The 14,859-nt window shown below is 40.6% G+C and overlaps 1 protein-coding gene and 1 long non-coding RNA gene across 4 annotated transcripts in view; one reads left to right on the top strand and one right to left on the bottom strand.

The window, feature by feature from the left end:
* The window catches only part of LOC118914272 (tumor necrosis factor receptor superfamily member 10A), a 38,653-nt gene that overhangs the window by 12,051 nt on the left and 11,743 nt on the right, over nt 1-14,859 (top strand). The window lies entirely within an intron of this gene.
* LOC130679620 (uncharacterized) overlaps nt 1-14,859 on the bottom strand; it is a 152,588-nt gene that overhangs the window by 793 nt on the left and 136,936 nt on the right. Inside the window, exon 2 of the long non-coding RNA XR_008992652.1 lies at nt 6,486-6,703. This is a non-coding gene — a long non-coding RNA (uncharacterized LOC130679620). The remainder of the gene's footprint in view (nt 1-6,485; nt 6,704-14,859) is intronic.

The raw sequence follows: 14,859 nt of genomic DNA on the forward strand, positions 1-14,859 counted from the left end.
GAGCGCGAAATTTTCGCTCACATCCCAATTGGGCTAACTGCCAGAGCACATCTAGTTGCTCTTCCACTAGATCTACTCGCTGATTGAGGACCATTATTCCTCCTTTCATCTTCCCATCAAGTGAGGATTGGCGGTCTAGAGCAGTGGCTACTGAATCCGCAAGATTATTCAATTCTGCAGCCGCTTTAACAGAGGTGTTCAAGGCTATGGCAGCTGCAGTGGCAGCCACTGCAGCCAGAGATATTAAAGCCACTATGGCGGCAGTGACACCAAAGTCACGTTTCTCACGAAACAAGGTCATGGAATCAGGTGAATCCACTGGGACAGGGACCCAGCGAGGAATGCGGGCCACTAAAGCATTGGAATGGACAGTTATATTCCAGCACTGAGACAAGAAACAGGTGTCATTGGAGCAAGAGTCAAAACTGTTATTGGATAAGATAAATAGAAATGGGGGATACACGCATACTGGAGTAGGTGGATATTGGCCAGGGGCTGGTGCAACTCTTTGACATGAAATATTATAAGTAGTCTTATTCACCTGGTATACAGTTTTGCCATCTAAGGTTGGGCTTGTAGATTCATAGGTACAGGAACTATTAGACATCCCAATCCCTCCCCCTAGTAGGACAATAAAGGGAGAAAGGTCTGAACACGAACCATTAACTCCACACAGCAGCCATTTATGGAAGGGGTTCCTGCCTACATCTTGTTGGAACTCCCCTCCTTCTGCCACCCTTCTATAAACACTGCCGGAAATTTCTTCCATATCTGGGGACAAGGAAAATTTGTGTCCCTCATCTGCCCAGGTTGTTGCATGTGACTGGCAATCAGTCCAGGGCCATTGCTCTCCCTCATAATCTCCCATACAATGGGGAGCATATTTGGGTTGACGGGGACGGTAAGGGAAGAATATGTTGCTATAATTAATCTGCTTAATAGGAGGTTTCACAAATGTACCATTGATCCAAAGGACCATTTGGCTTACTGCTGCATAAGTGTAGGTCTTATTCTCACGAAAGGACTGACTAAATTCACCCGATTTTCTATCACGGCTAAACCACCCGTACATATGCTGTTTAAGGGACAGGCAATTTGAGTGGTTACGAGTGGTGAAGCACAAAGATCCATCGGTTTCAAAGGTTCGGTTTTCTCCTAAAGAAGCTGCTAGAGAATCTAATGGTAAGTAAGGCAGGTTCATGCTAGAGTTAGTAGTAAAAAAGTGTGGAAAAACTGCTGCATTATAGCGAACAGGCATGGGCTTAGGGAAGACTGACAATATTCCCCATCTCAGTACTCCCTGAGTCAGGATTCCCATCGACAAGAGCAGGATCCACAGGCACAGAGACGCCATCTCCTTTGTTCAGGGCTTTCCTGGTCAGGCGTTCCGGGATCCAGAAGGGGTTTTCTTCACCCTGGGGGAAAACACATACAGCTCCCCTGGATCTTATTATAATTGGATCCGGGCCTTTCCATTGGTTAGATAATACATCCTTCCATTTCACTAGTTCCTGTGGGTCTTTTGGCCACTGATTATGGCGGTCCGCCGCTGTGTGGCCTTGAGCATCCAGGTTCAAAAAATTGAGAGTGAAGAGTGCTAGGGCTATAGCTGTTTTGGGTGTGGGGGGTATGTCCTCAATTCCCCCTTTTTGTTTAATTAGATAGGATTTGAGAGTGCGGTTCGCGCGCTCCACAATCCCTTGACCCTGTGGGTTGTAAGGAAGACCAGTGACATGTTTAATTCCCATGTGATGACAAAATTGAGCAAATTTGGCAGAAGTATAGGCGGGACCATTGTCTGTTTTGAGGATTTGGGGTAACCCCCATGCGCTCCAAGCCTCAAGACAGTGGTGAATGACATGGGAAACTTTCTCTCCAGACAATGGGGAGGCAAAGATGACTCCCGAACACGTATCTATAGACACATGTACGTATTTCAGCTTCCCAAAGGAAGAAATATGTGTCACATCCATTTGCCAAACTTGTAAAGGCTTAATACCTCTAGGATTGATCCCAACATGAGGTGTGGGAAGAAAACTGCAGCAGTGTTGGCAGCTAAGAACAATGTTCCTAGCTTCGGCTCTGGTTATGCTAAACCGCTTGCGTAGTGTTTCAGCAGTGACATGAAATTGTGAGTGGAATTTTGAAGCTGTGGCGACAGGGTCTAGCAGAGGGAAAGCTATACTCCTAGTCGCGAGGTCTGCTAGCTGGTTGCCGCGGGCCATAGGCCCGGGAAGGCCCGAATGTGCTCTGATGTGGGTTATATATAAGGGTGATCGTCTATTAAGTAATTCTGATTGCAGCTGCTTGAACAGAGTGGCTACTGTGCTGGATGCTTTGATTAGCCCGGCCACTTCCAGAGATTTGACTGCATTAACTACATAACAAGAATCTGACACAACATTCAAAGGTCCGGGAAAGGTTTGTAGTACTTCTAAGACTATGTGGCACTCAATGATTTGTGGAGTATTGGACGTATAATTTTTTGTTACAATTTTGCCGTTATGGACATAGGCACCCGTACCAGTCTTGGATCCATCTGTGTAGACTGTTTTTCCATGTGGCAACGGGGTTAAGCTAGTGACCCGAGGGAACACTAGGGGATGATTTTTAGCAAAATTGATGAGGGGATGTTTTGGGAAATGATTATCAAAGGTTCCTGAGAAGCTATAAGCAAGTACGGCCCAATCATCATTCATAGCACATAATGTTTGTATCTGCTCCATATTGTAAGGGGTTATGATTGTTGCTGGAGCTTTCCCAAAATGTGTTAATGAGTTTTTTACTCCCCTCAGAGCGAGTTTGGCTATGGCGGCTGGGTAGTATTCTATCGTTCTAGCCTGAGAGGCTTGGGGATGGATCCAGATCAGTGGCCCTCGTTGCCACAAGACTGCAGTTGGCAGTCCCGGAGTAGGAAGGATGCATAACTCAAAGGGTTCATTTAATTGTATCCTATTCAATTGTGCTGTCATTAAGGCCTGTTCTACCTTGTGGATGGCCTGCACTGCCTCAGGTGTAAGGGAGCGCGGAGATGTTAGTTGTGAGTCCCCTTCTAGGATTTTAAACAGTGGTTTCAAGTCAGTGGTAGGTATCTTTAAAAATGGCCGCAACCAATTAATGTCTCCTAGGAGTTTCTGGAAATCATTCAAAGTTCGCAGCTGATCATGTCTTATCTCAAGCTTTTGGGGGCAAATTACATCTGTGTAAATGGTGGCTCCTAGGAATTTGCTAATACTAGATTTTTGGACCTTCTCACTGGCTATATTCAGTCCCCAAGTCTCTAGGGATTTAGTGAGCTTTACATAGGCCTCTTCTACTTCTGCTGATTGTGGGGAGCAGAGAAGGATATCATCCATATAGTGAATGATTTTTAGTTTGGGGTAGTTTTCGCGAATTGGTGCTAGCGCTTGCTGAACATACAGTTGACATATGGTGGGGCTATTTGCCATCCCTTGAGGGAGGACTTTCCACTGAAATCTGGCGTCGGGTTGTTCATGGTTAATAGTTGGCAGGGTAAAAGCAAACCTTTCCCTATCTTTGGTATTTAGGAGTATAGAGAAAAAACAATCTTTGATGTCTATTATGATTACTTTCCATTCTCTGGGTAGAGCAGAGAGGAGTGGCAGTCCTCGCTGGACAGGTCCAAACAGCCTCATTTGAGCATTTACTGCTCTCAAATCATGAAGCAATCTCCATGATCCTGACTTTTTTCTGATCATAAATATGGGCGTATTCCATGGAGATACAGAGGGCTCTAAATGTCCTAATTGGAGCTGTTCTTGTACTAAGTGGTGAGCTGCTTCCAATTTCTCAGAGGATAGGGGCCACTGAGGAACCCATATGGCCTCCTCTGTAAGCCAAGGTATGGGCATGGTGTCTTCAATGGCCCCTATGAAAAACCCAAGCCGCGACGGTCATTTTTTACTTTGGGTAGGATAGGCTCCGTGCGTCCCTGTTGGTGTTTCCCTAGCCCTTTACCAGGGATGTATCCCATATCCATCATCATGCCTTGGGCGGGGGTGGAGTATTCATTAATGAGTTTAAGGCCTAGATCACGCATAACATCTCTTCCCCAGAGGTTGACTGGTAGAGGGAGTACATAAGGGGTAACTGTGCCTTCTTGTCCTTCAGGCGCTTGCCATTTCAATGGTTTGGCACTAATGGTAGGACTAGACTCATATCCTAAACCTTGTAAAGAGTGTGAAGACTGTGTTACAGGCCATTTGGAGGGCCACCAGGTTGCAGAGATAATACTTTTATCTGCTCCAGTGTCTAGGATTCCTTCAAAACTTTTTCCTTCTATCTTGAGGGTTAATTTTGGTCTGTCTGCTAAATCTAATACTATGAAAGCTGAATTGTAGTTAGAGGAGCCGAAACTCCCTTCTCCTCTCTCAGTGGTGGCGGCTGGGTAATTGGCATGGAGACTGGGCAATACTAGGAGTTGGGCTATGCGGTCTCCTGGGGATATAGGGTAGATTCCTCTGGGGGCTGAGCACATAATTTTTACTTGTCCTTCATAGTCCTGATCAATAACTCCGGGGTGGACTACAAGGCCTTTTAAGGCAGCAGAAGAGCGCCCCAAGAGCAACCCAACTGTATCTGGTGGTAAGGGGCCTTTAAAGTCTGAGGGGATGGGTTGAACTCCCATCTGTGGAGTTAACACTATTCTGGTGGTGGCACGGATGTCCAATCCCGCGGAACCTGGAGTGGCTCTCCTTGGGGGGCTTTGTTGCTCCCGAATGACACCTGTGTGCTGGTTGCCCCATATATTTGCGGGCCCTGACGGCGGGGGCCCCTCTGGGCGTTTTTTGGCAGCTCTAAGGGTTTCCCTTCTATGTCTTTAACAGATCGGCATTCATTGGCCCAATGTCTGCCTTTTTTGCACTTAGGGCATAATCCAGGGGTCTTTTGGGTTGTGTGCTCTAAAGCTGGGCTTCTACATTCTCTCTTTATATGTCCTAATTTCCCACATTGAAAACATTTAATATTTTTATTAGTAATTCTGGCTTGTTTGTGGCTTTGTAATATAGCCGCGGCTAGGCCCGCATTGGTGAGTGGTCCCCCTATTTCTCTGCAGGCTTTTAGCCAAGCATGCATCCCCTTCTGTTTCCAGGGTGTTATCGCTTGCCTGCATTCTTTGGTACACTGTTCGAATACTAATTGCTCTACTAGGGGCATAGCTTGCTCTTGGTCCCCAAACACTCTACCCGCGGCCTCCATCATGCGAGCGACGAAATCTGAAAATGGCTCGCTCGGCCCTTGGATAATCTTTGTCAAATTGCCTGACACTTCCCCTTTGTTAGTGAGGGCTTTCCATGCCTTAGCAGCGCACGCGTTTATTTGTGCGTACACCTGTGCGGGGAAGGCGGTCTGGTTGGCCACCCACTGTCCCTGGCCTGTCAACATATCATACGACCACGCGGGTTGCCCTTCGGCAGCGTTTGCACGTGCCTAGGTCATGCTGATATCATGCCACAATGCTTTCCACTCTATATATTGTCCCATACTAGTAAGGCATGCTTTAGTCACATACTGCCAATCTGTAGGTGTCATAGCTGTCTCTGTCAACCTTTCAATCTGTGCTAAGGTGTAGTTAGCACTGACTCCGTAAGCCCGAGCGGATTCTGCTAAATCTTTAACTTGTTTATGGCTCAGGGGTTGGTGGGAGCGTACCCCATTGTCCTCAAACACAGGGAACATTTGCTTAATTGCTTGTATGGTATCTGGGTGACAGAAAGTATGTGTACCGCTCACATAAGGTGGCGGAGCAGTGGGCGACAGAGAGCACCCTGCTTTCTTTTTCTCTTTGGTCTGCCTTTCAGCCTTGCTAGTTCTCTCACTTCCGCATTTCACGGTCCTGGTCTCTTCCCCCTCTTCCGAGGATATGAGCTCCTCCTCTGGCTCCCTGTCGGAGAGTTGAAGCTCTCTCAACTCTTCCCATGGGTACCTGCTACTTTCTCCGAGGCGGTCGTCACCTGCTCCTCGGGGCTCTTTCACTTTTGCCCTGGGCGGACTTTCCCCCTCACTCTGGGGTTTTTAAATTTTCACTTTAGCGGTCCTCTTTCGGCCGCGAGCTAGCTCTGTCTCCCGTTCCGTTTCTGACATGCTTTCTTGGATCTCTGTCAAAGCTCTCTGTCCTGCCTTTATCACCTTTTCACATTTTTCATCTTGTAGGCAAGCTCTAATCAGTTTCCATAGTGGTCTAGTGCCTCCTCTCAAGTGTCCCTCTTCTTCTTCTCTATCAAGATCTTTCCCTAACTTGTCCCAACTCGGGATGGAGAGGGACCCTGAGCAGATAAACCAGGGGGCAACACGGTCTACTTCTTTTACAAATGATCCTAAAACTTTGGCGGAGACCTTCAAATTTCGCTCTTTGAGAACTGCCTGTAATGCTGAGACTAATGATGGTGCGTTTCCCATGGTGCCTCTTTATTTACAGAGAACCATCAGCCACCACCCTTAAAAGCGCGTCTCTCGGAACTTACCTCTCCGGGCTTTCTTCTGTCCTGCAGTTCTGAATCCTCTCCAGATGTCTGAAGGGTCCTCCCTGTGCCGGTGATGTTCTGGTTCCCGGGTTTCGGCACCACTTGTCGCGCGCCCCGTCCTCGCCGGCAAGAACAGCACGCAACAACAGCAGGATTCTTCTGCAGAAAGCTTTACTCTTCAGCTCTTTGTGAAACAAATGTGTCGGGCAGGACCCAGACTAAACAAAGGGGCCAGCTTATATAGCTCTCATGCTCTGTGCTGATTGGTGCTGCTATACGTGCTTCATTAGCATGGCAATTTTTAGTAGATCTGATTGGTTCTTATGCTAAAGAGTGATTAGCATGTGGTTTTGTGACGTAGGGTATTTTGCAACTGGGAAGTATGGGACTTTCAAGTTGCCCCACGTTGAGCGCCACCCTCTGGGTGCGGCTGCCAACACTTTAGAAAAATGTCTATTCAGGTGCCCTGCCCATTTTATAATCAGATTGTTTTTTTGGTGTTGAGTTGAATGAGTTCTTTATATAATTCAGATATTAGCCCCTTATCAGATATGTCATTTGCAAGTATCTTCTCCCATTCAGTAGATTGCCTTTCATCCTGTTGATGGTTTCCTTTATTAAGCAGAAGACTTTTAGTTTGTATAGTCCCATTTGTTTATTTGTGTTTTTGTTTCCCTTGCCTGGGAAGATAAATCCAGAAAAAATTACTAATGCTGATATTCAAGAATGTACTCCCTAGTTTTCTTCTAGGAATTTTATCGTTTCAGGTCTTATATTTAGGTTTTCAATCCATTTCGAGTTTATTTTTGTGTGTGGTGTAAGACAGTGATCCAGTTTCATTCTTTTGCATGTGGCTGTCCAGTTTTCCCAATACCATTTATTGAAGAGACTTTCTTTTCCCCATTGCATACTTTTGCCTCTTATTAATTGATCATATAAGCCAGAGTTTATTTCTGGGCTCTCTGTTACATTCTATTGATCTATGTATCTGTCCTTGTGCCAGGACCATACTGTTTTGATTGCTGTAGCTTTGTGCTGTAGCTTGAACTCAGAAAGCATGATACCTTCAGCTTTGTTCTTCTTTTTCAAGATTGCTTTGGCTATTTGGGATCTTTTCTGGTTCCATACAAATTTTAAGATTATTTGCTCTGGTTCTGTGAAAATGGCATTGGTATTTTGATAGAGGTTGGATTAAACTATAGATTGCTTTAAGTAGTATGGCCATTGTAGCAATATTAATTCTTCCTATCCATTAGCATGGAATATCTTTCCATTTATTTGTTTCACTTTCAGTTACTCTCATCAATGTCTTATAGTTTTCAGAGTACAGGTCTTTCACCCTTTGGTTAGATTTACTCCTACATATTTTATTATTTTTGATGCAGTTGTAAATAGGATTTTTTACTTAATTTCTCTTCCTGCCAGTTCATTATTTGTATGTAGAAGCACAAAATTGTTTTTTGTATGTTGATTTTTTTTTCCTGCAACTTTACTGAAATCATTTATTAATTCTCATAGTTCTATGGTGGAGTCTTTAGGGTTATACACACACACACACACACACACACACACACACACACACACATAGTGTCATATCATCTGCAGAGAGTGACACTTTTACTTCTTCCTTACCAATCTGGATGCCTTTTATTTCTTTTTCTTGTCTGTTTGCTGTAGCTCGGACCTCCAGTACTATGTTGAATAAAAGTAGTAAGAGTGGGCATCCTTGTCTTGCTCCTGATCTTAAAGGAAAAGCTTTCAGTTTTTCACCATTGAGCATAATGTTAGTTGTGGGTTTGTCATATATGGGCTTTATTATGTTGAGATATGTTCTCTCTATACCCACTTAGTTGAGAGTTTCTATCATAAATGGATTTTGAGTTCTGTCAAATGCTTTTTTAGTATCTACTGAGATGATCATATGGTTTTTATCCTTTCTTTGTTAATGTGGTGTATTAAATTGATTAATTGCATATATTGAACCATCCTTCCATCTCTGGAATAAATTCCACTTGGTTGTAGCAAATGATCATTTTAATGTATTTTGAACTCTGTTTGCTAATATTTTGTTGAGGATTTTTACATCTGTATTCATCAGGATATTGGACTGTAGTTTTCTTTTTTGAAATGTCTTTGATCTTAGTATCAGAGTGATGCTGGCCTCATGGAAAAAAATTGGAAGCTTTCCTTCCTTTTCAGATTTTTTGGAATAGTTTGAGAAATATTGGTATTCACTCTTCTGTAAATGTTTGGTAGAATTCTCCTGTGAAGCCTGTCATCCTGGACTTTTGTTTCTTGGGAGTTTTTTGATTACTGCTTCAGTTTCATTACTCATAATCAATCTGTTCAAATTTTCTATTTCTTCCTGGTTCAGTCTTGGAAGATTGCATTATTTCCAAGAATTTATCCATTTCTTCTAGGTTGTCCAATTTGTTGGCATATAGTAGTGTTTTTTTAAGTATAGTTGATATACAACACAGAAGTACAACAGTTAGCCATATTCTTAAATCCTCACCACAACTAGTGCAGTTACTATCTGTTAACATAGGAAGATATTACAGAATCATTGGCTATATTCTCCATGCTGTACTGCCATCCCTGTGACTAACTTATGTTATGACTGAGAATTGTTGTGCCCCTTTATCCCACTCACCCTCCCCACCCACCCACCTCAACCTCTCCCCCATGGTAAGTACCAGTCTCTTCTTATTGTCTATGAGTCTAATGATGTTTTGTTCCTTCTGTTTTTCTTTGTTTTTCTATCCCACAAATAAGTGAAATCATATGGTATTTGTCTTTCTCCACCTGGCTTATTTCACTTAGCATAATACCCTCTAGGTCCACCCATGTTGTTACAAATGGCAGGATTTCTTTTTATGGTTGAATAATATTCCATTGTGTATATATACCACTTCTTCTTTATCTGTTCATCTATTGATGGACACTTTGGTTGCTTCCATATCTTGGCTATTGTAATAATGTGGCAGTAAACATAGGGGTGCATATATCTTTTCAAATCAGGAGCTTTCTTTCCTTTGGGTAAATTCCTAGAAGTGGAATTACTGGGTTGTACAGAATTTTTTTATTTTTTGTTTTTTGGGGAACCTCCATACTGCTTTCCGCAGTGGCTTCACCAACTTACATTCCCACCCACAGTGTAGGAGGGTTCCCTTTTCTCCACATCCTTGCCAACACTTTCTTTTTCTGTCTTTTGGGTAGTAGCCATTCTGAGTGGTGTGAGGTAATATCTCATTGTAGGTTTGGTTTTCATTTCCCTGATGATAAGTGATGTGGAGAATCTTTTCATGTGTCTGCTGGCCATCTGTATGTCTTTTTTGGAAAAATGTCTGTTCAGATATCCTCCACCAATTTTTTCATTAGGTTGTGTTTTTTTGGTGTTGAGATGTATGAGTTTTATATATTTTGAATGTTAACTCCAGTTTGGATAAATTGTACAAATATATTCTCCCATACTGTAGATTACTTTTGTTGATGGTGTCCTTGCTGTACACAAGGTTTTTGGTTTGATGTAGTCCCACTTGTTCATTTTTTATTTTGTTTTCCTTGCTCAAGGAGATGTTTCCAGCAAAAAATTGCTCATGCTTATGTTTAAGAGATTTTTGCCTATGTTTTTTCCTAAGAGTTTTATGGTTTCATGTCTTACATTTAGGTCTTCTATCTACTTTTAAGTTTACTTTTGTATACAGAGTTAGAGAGTAATCCAGTTTCATTCTATTGCATGTAGTCTATTGCATGTAGATGTCCAGTTTTCCCAATACCAGTTATTGAAGAGACTGTCTTTTTTCCATTGTCTATTCATGGGCTCTTTTATCATATAATAATTAATGAAATATCCATTGGTTTATATTTGAGCTGTTCCATTGATCTATGGGTCTGTTCTTGTGCCAGTACCAAATTGTTTTGATTACTGTAGCTTCGTAGTGTAGCTTGAAGTCAGGGAGTATAATATCCCTGACTTTGTTCTTCTTTCTCAGGATTGCTTTGGCTTTTCAGGGTCTTCTGTGGCTTCTTATGAATTTTAGGTTTATTTGATAGAAATTGAATCTCTATCTAGAGATTGAATCTGTAGATTGCTTTGGGCAGTACAGCCATTTTGACAATATTAATTCTCCCTATCCATGAGCAGGGGATAGATTTCCATTTATTTGTGTCATCTTTAATTTCTCTCATCAGTGTCTTATAGTTTTCAGAGTACATTACAGGTCTTTCACCTTCATGGTTAGGTTTATTCCTAAGTATTTTATTATTTTTGATGCAATTGTAAATGGAATTGTTTTTCCTGCATTCTCTTTCTGCTAGTTTGTTGTTAGTATATAGGAATGAAACAGATCTCTGTGTATTAATTTTGTATCCAGCAACTTTGCTGAATCCAGTTATTAGTTCTAATAGTTTTTTGGTGGAGTCTTAGGATTTTTCTATTTATAATTTCATGTCATCTGCAAATAATGACAGTTTCACTTTTTCCTTACCAGTTTGGATGCTTTTTATATCTTTATCTTGTCTGATTGCCATGGCTAGGACCTCCAGTACTATGTTGAATAAAAGTGGTGAGAGTAAAATCCTTGTCATGTTACTAATCTTAAAGAAGAGACTTTCAGCTTTTACCCATTGAGTATGATGTTAGCTGTGGGTTTGTTGTATGTGGCCTTTATTATGCTGAGGTATGTTCCCTCTATACCCATTTTGTTAAGAGTTTTTAATCATAAATACATGTTGAATTTTTTCAAATGTTTTTTCATTATCTATGAGATGGCCATATGGTTTTTATCTTTTTTTTTTGTTAATGTGGTGTATCACATTGATTGATTTAGGAATATTGTACCTTCCTTGCATCCCTGGAATAAATCCCACTTGCTTGTGATGGATGATCCTTTTGATATATTTTTCAATGATGTTTGCTAATATTTTGAGGATTTTTGCATCTATGTTCATTAGGGATATTGGTCGATATTTTTCCTTTTTGGAGTGTCTTTGTCTGGTTTTGGTACTGGAATGATGTTGGCCTCATAGAATGAGTTTGGAAGCATTCCCTCTTTTTCTATTTTTTGGAATACTTCAAGAAGGATGGGTATTAGCTCTTCTTTAAATATTTTGTGGAATTCAGGTGTGAAGCCATCCGGTTCTGGACTTTTGTTTTTTGGGAGTTTTTGATTACCAATTCAATTTAGTTACTGGTAACTGGTCTGTTCAGATTTAGTTTCTTCCTCAGTCAGCCTTGGAAGGTTGTACTTTTCTAGGAATTTGCCTATTTGTTCTAGGTTGTCCATTTTATTGGCATATAACTTCTCATATTATTCTCTAATAATTCTTTGTATTTCTGTGGTGTCATTATGACTATTCCTGTTTCATTTATGATTTTGTTTATTTGTGCCTCTCTCTCTTTTTCTTGATAAGTCTGGCTAGGGGGTTGTCTATTTTATTTATCTTCTCAAAGGACCAGCTCTTGGTTTCACTGATTTTTTTCTATTGCTTTATTATTTTCTATTTATTTATTTCTGCTCTTATCTTCCTAACTTTTGGTTTCATTCGTTCTTTTTATAGTTCTTTTAGTTGTGAGTTTAGACTGTTTATTTGGGATTGCTTGTTTCTTGAGGTAGGCCTGTATTGCTATGTACTTCCCTCTTTGAACCACTTTTGTGATGTTCCACAGATTTTGAACTGTTGTATTTTCATTTTCATTTGTTGCCATGTATTGCTTGATTTCTACTTTGATTTGTTCATTGATCCATTGATTATTTAGAAGCATGTTGTTTAGCTTTCTTGTGTTTGCGGGGGTTTTTGTTTTCTTCATGTGATTTATTTCTAGTTTCTCACTATTGTGGTCTGAGAAGTTGCTTGATACAATTTCAATCTTTTTGAATTTATTGAGGCTCCTTTGTCACCTAGTATATGATCTCTTCTGGAGAATATTGCATGTGCACTTGAGAAAAATGTTATTCTGCTGCTTTTGGGTGGATTGTTCTTAATTTATCCATTAAGTCCCTGTCATCTAATGTGTTTTCAGTGCTTATTTTCTGTTCCCTTACTTATTTTCTGTCTGGATGATCTGTCCAGTGATGTAAGTGGGGGTTAAAGTCTCCTAGTATGATTGAGTTGCAGTCTATTTCTTCCTTTAGTTCTGTTAGTATTTGTTATGCATATTTAGGTGCTCATATGTTGGGTGCATAGATATGTATAATGTTATATCCTCTTGTTGGGCCGACCCCTTTATCATTATATAATGTCCTTCTTAGTCTCTTATTACTTTCTTTGTTTTGATGTCTGTTTTGTCTGATATGAGTACTGCTACTCCTGCTTTTTTCTCCCTATTATTTGCATGAAATACCATTTTCCATCCCTTCACTTTCAGTCTGTGTGTGTCTTTGGGTCTGAAATGAGTGTCTTGTAGGCAGCCTATAGATGGTCTTGTTTCTTTATCCATTTGGCAACCCTGTGTCTTTTGATTGGTGCATTCAGTCCATCTAAGGTAATTATTTAAGGTAATTATTGGTAGGTATAAACTTACTGTCATTTTATTAATTGTTTTCTAGTTGCTTTTGTAGTTCCTCTCTGTTTCTTTGTTCCTCTCTTATACTCTTTTCTTGTTATTTGATGGTTTTCTTTAGTGTTGTGATTAACAGTTTTTTATATCTATTATAGGCTTTATGTTTGTGGTTACTATAAGGTTCATAGATAGTGTCCTGAATATTTAACAGTCTGTATTAAGTTGATGGTCAGTCTATTTCACACACAATCTAAAACTACTTCCTTTTTATTCTTCTTCCTCCATATTTTATGTATTATATGTAATAATCTGCATTTTTTGTGTATCCCTGACTGATTTTGTGTATAGCTAGTTTTAGTATTTTTGTTTTGCTTTTAGTTTCATACTTTCTTGGTAAGTAATTGGTCTACTACCTTTACTGTGGGTTTATTTTCACTGGTGATAGCTATTTAGGTTTAAGAACATTTCCATCTACAGAGTCTGTTTAACATATCCTGTAAGGTTGGTTTAGTGGTGATGAATTTCTTCCACCTTCATTTATCCTGGAAACTTTTACCTTGCTGAGTAGTGGATTCTTGGTTGAAGATCCTTTTGTTTCAATATATTAACTATATCATGTCACTCCCTTCTGGCCTGGATGGTTTCTGCTGAGAAATCTGCAGATAGTCTGATGGGGTTTCCCTTATAAGTAATCTTTTTTCTCTCTCTGGCTGCTTTCATACACTCTCTTTATCCTTAATCATTGTCATTTTAATTATTATATGTCTTGGTATTGTATTCCCAGGATTCCTTTTGTTAGGAGCTCTCTGTACTTCCAGGACCTGGGTGTCTATTTCCTTTTCCAGACTGAGGAAGTTTTCGACAACTATTTCCTCAGAGACTTTCTATCCCTTTGTTTCTCTCTTCTCCTTCTGGTGCCCCTATTATGCAAATATTATTTCATTTGAAGTTGTCACACAGCTCTCTTAACATTGTTTCACTAGAGATTCTTTTTTCTCTCTGTTCCTCAGCTTTGTTTTTTTTTTTTCTCAGCTATTTGTTTTCCTGTTCTCTAAGTTCCATCTCATTGATTACTTCCTCTACTTGCAGCAATCTGTTATTCATTCCCTCCACTGTATTTTTCACTTCAGTTACTGTATCCTTCAGCTCTGAGTGGCTCTTTTTCAACTTTTCTCTTTGTTGAAGTCCTCCCTAATATCTTCAGTGCTTCTCCTCATATCAGTGAGCCTATTTATGACTGTTACTTTGAAATCTTTATCAAGAATATTGTTGATCTCCATTTCAATGAGCCCTCTTTCTGGTGTCTTTCCTGTAGTTTTGTATGTGGGAGGAGTTAGGATCAGACTCCTTTTTTGCTACCATCTTAGATATCCCTCTTACACCACAATTTCTTTGTCTGTTCACCCCTTGATGGGCACTTAGGTTGCTTCCATGTCTTGGCAATTGTAAATAATGTTGCAGTGAACACAGGGCTGCAGATATCTTTCAAGTTAGTGGTTTCATTTTCTTTAGATAAATACCCAGAAGTGTAATTGCTGGATCATATGATAGTTCTATTTTTAGTATTGAAGAACTTCATACTGTTTTCTATAATGGCTGCACAAATTTACACAAGTGAGTCTACACCTACACGTAGAGCAATTCCTCCTGAGGAAAAGCTTAGGGCTGAGTGTACATCTTCTACACAAAGGATAAAAAAATGGCAGGAGAGACAGAGACATGGTAATGGAGGATACCCTGTCCCCACTGTGGCCCTGTAGTAGGGAGGGATATCACTGAGGGACTGGAATGCAGATTCATCTGCCCTGGGGCAAAGAAAAGAAAACGAGGTTTAAAGGGCAACTGCCTTCTAAGAGAAGGAATCCAATT

Source organism: Manis pentadactyla, chromosome 1 (genome assembly GCF_030020395.1).
Source record: "Manis pentadactyla isolate mManPen7 chromosome 1, mManPen7.hap1, whole genome shotgun sequence".
NCBI lineage: Eukaryota > Metazoa > Chordata > Mammalia > Pholidota > Manidae > Manis > Manis pentadactyla.